Source organism: Postia placenta, assembly GCF_002117355.1.
Source record: "Postia placenta MAD-698-R-SB12 unplaced genomic scaffold POSPLAscaffold_20, whole genome shotgun sequence".
Lineage (NCBI taxonomy): Eukaryota > Fungi > Basidiomycota > Agaricomycetes > Polyporales > Adustoporiaceae > Rhodonia > Rhodonia placenta.
The window spans coordinates 564,452-567,995 of record NW_020169851.1 but is presented as its reverse complement, the minus strand read 5'-3'; positions in this window follow the sequence as shown (position 1 = coordinate 567,995).

The window sequence follows — 3,544 nt, the reverse complement described above, 5'->3', positions numbered from 1 at the left end:
AACCGGATCTTGTATTTTTAGAGAGAAGTACGACAGATTTTATACTACACAGGACGCTACGATTATTCGAGAGTGGCATACGAGTACCAGGGGCTTTGCATTGTTCCTCAAGAACCTGCCTCACCGAGGGGCACATACCAAGTCCATCAGTAGAGTGACGTCATGCCGAACGCGGAGATGAAGAGAAACATATGGCCACTTCGGACCGGTGTCCGTCGTTGAAGGCATGCCGCGAGGTTCGATACCTAATCGGGAAAGACCGGCTACTTCGGTGTGGCTTGGAGCGAAGCACGCGCTTGGCCGAGCGGCGTCAAGTGGCCCTATTGTTCGCCAAATACGGAAGATGTCCCGGGATCTACGCGCGAGGCATCGGGACGACCGTGCCGAGCTTCGAGTAAGCGTCGTGCACCGTCGAAGGTGTCGAAGAGCGTCGAAGGCGAAATCGAAGGGTTGGGTGACTCAGTCGAAGTGTCGGGCGGGATGCGAGTGCCGAAAAGAGGTGAATCGGGGCCCAGAGGGGCTTGGCGCCTATCACCGTTTTTTAATTTTTTCCTTTTCGCGGGCTCGAACCCGCGACCTCTGTACTACTTGCCTGATACGGACGCGTCGTTATCTACTGTACGATCAGATTAGATAGGGCGGCAGTGCACGGCACAGCTCGGGCCCCGCTGACACAGCCTCTCTGACTCACCAGCCCCCAGGGCCGCGTCAGCATGCTGCGCACGGTGATAGGCGCCGAGCCCCGCTGGGCCCCGATACACCTCTTTTCGGCACTCGCATCCCGCCCGGCACTTCGACCCAGTCTCCCAACAGGTCGATTTCGCCTTCGACGCTCTTCGACACCTTCGACGGTGCGCGACGCTTACTCGAAGCTCGGCACGGTCTTCCCGATGCCTCGTGCGTAGATCTCGGAACATCTTCCGCATCCGGCGAACAATAGGGCCACTTGACGCCGCTCGGCCAAGCGCGCGCTTCGCTCCAAGCCACACCGAAGTAGCCGGTCTTTCCCGATTAGGTATCGAACCTCGCGGCATGCCTTCAACGACGGACACCGGTCCGAAGTGGCCATATGTTGCTCTTCATCTCCGCGTTCGGCATGACGTCACTCTACCGATGGACTTGGTATGTGCCCCTCGGTGAGGCAGCTTCTTGAGGAACAATGCAAAGCCCCTTGTACCCGTATGCCACTCTCGAATAGTCGTAGCGTCCTGTGTAGTATAAAATCTGTCGTACTTCTCTCCAAAAATACAAGATCCGTTCCCCCCCTCGAGTTCAGAGCTCATAAGTCGAGTTCACCCCGCGTCTAAGCTTTCAACTGCGTCACTTCGTCCCTCACTGCGTAACTTCGAAACCTCGTCCACCGCGTTTACTCGTCGATACCGTTTCGACGAACCCTTCGACTTCGACTATTGTCGAAGCAACTACGAACCGCGCCCTAGCTAAGTACACCCTATCGAATCGTGTCCCCTCTCTCTACAATACATCGAAGAGCTCTGCCGAGCTTCGATCGTCGCTAACTTTGCACAGCCTCCGAGTAGCTTCGACGACGTGTCGAAGCCACCTCGTACCTACCCGTTTGTTCGTAACTTCCCAAGGGCGTTTCTCGTGTTCACTCGAACCGCGGGACACCTTGCTGCTAACTCCCCTCTCATTAGACTATAAGCCGTCTCTCTAGTCCCTTTAGGTCGCACCCAGGTTAGGGGTTAGGGTTTCGTAGGTTGTATCAACGGACCAGCTGCGCACGGACCAGCGCGCACAGCCTGCCCTTATCTCCCCATGTATATAAGCCGGCCTCTGCTGCCCTAGGGACCTCAGTTTCGACCTCTTGTCCCTAGGTCAGTAAGCATCCCTTTGTATCACTTTCTTACTCATACTAACTAATACATTTTCTTGTCCCTAGCCTTAGGTTTGAGCATTGCTCACCATCGCTTCGGTGAGAACTAGTCGAACGCCCCCAGCTTTCTAGGTTTTCCCCTGTCGCTTGACCTCAAGTCGCGACACCGTGAAGCTGATACACCCGATTGTATAGCAATTCTGCTAGATCCTTTGCCGAGAACTCGTTTGTTATTGGGTAGAAGTGAGCCCGCTTTGTCAATCGATCCACGACTACACAAATGGCATCGTAACCATCTGATTCTGGGAGCTGGGTGATGAGGTCGACGGTCATAACTTCCCATGGCCCTTCCGGGACACGGTTTGGTTGCAATGGTCCATATGGCTGCTGCAGACGGTTCTTCATCCATTGACAAATGTCGCAGCCAGTCACATACTTCTTGACAAATACCGACATGCTAGGCCACCAATAGTTGCGTGAGACGAGTTCATATGTCTTCCACCTTCCGGGATGTCCGGCTGAAGGGAGATCATGATGCATTTGAACTATACGCCTGCGCAAGTGGTCCTGCTCGCTGTTGGGGATATATACTTTGCCGCGATAAAGCAACAATCCATTCTCGTAGTTCCAGTCCACAAGGGACTTGCCAAATTCTCTAGGACCTGACTTCAGCAATTGCTGATAATTCTCGGTCACATCGTCTTGTAGGAGTGCTTCCTTCACTTCCCTCAGGAGTTGATCGTCATTAACGGGCGACTTATGGGAGGCCTCGACTGCATTGATTGCAAAAAACTCCACTTTCAACAAAGTTTGATCCCGATTATCGAGGTTTACCCCCTCCTCATGGTCTGGCCTCCTGGACAGAGGGTCGGCGGTAAGCATTGTTTTTCCTGGCTTATGGCGCAAAAGAAAATTGAATCGCGTGAGGTACAGAGCCCATCTCGCTTGTTTCCTGGTCAACTTCTGGGCGGTTTTGAAGTAAGTCAGATTAAGATGATCCGACCAGATCTCGAATTTGTCCGGATGTCCCTCCAAATAATGCCTATACTCCTCGAGTGCTCGAATGATAGCAAGCATCTCTTTGTCATATATCTCGTAGTTCCGCTGATGAACATCAAGTGACTTCGAGTAGAAGGCAACTGGGTGCCACAACTTGTCAGTTGGGTCCAATTGAGAGAGAACTGCGCCGGTTGCGAAGTCGCTGGCATCAGTCTCAAGTCTAAATGGGGACGTTGCATCCGGGATTCGAAGGATGGGTGCTGAGGTAAAAGTCTCTTTCAGACCATTAAATGCCTCTTCCTGCGCCACATCCCACACCCATGGTTGATCCTTCTTGGTCAATGTAGTGAGCGGTTTGGCGTACTTGGCAAAGTCCTTGATGAATCTTCGATAGAAGTTTGCAAAGCCTAAGAAAGCTTGGACTTGTTTGACCTTAGTAGGCCGTGGCCACTTGGCTACTCCTGAAAGTTTCTTTGGGTCCATCTCGATATGTCCTTTGGAGATAATCATGCCGAGGTACTCAATGCTGCTTTTTTCAAAGGAGCATTTTTCCGGTTTGGCAAATAGATCATTCTCCCTCAGCCGCTTCAGGACTTCCTTTGTAAGCTTACGATGTTCCTTGAGATCATTTGAACAGATGAGAATGTCATCAAGGTAGACTATGACTTTTCCTCCTCGTATGAAATCACTGAGTACGTCATTCATCATCGC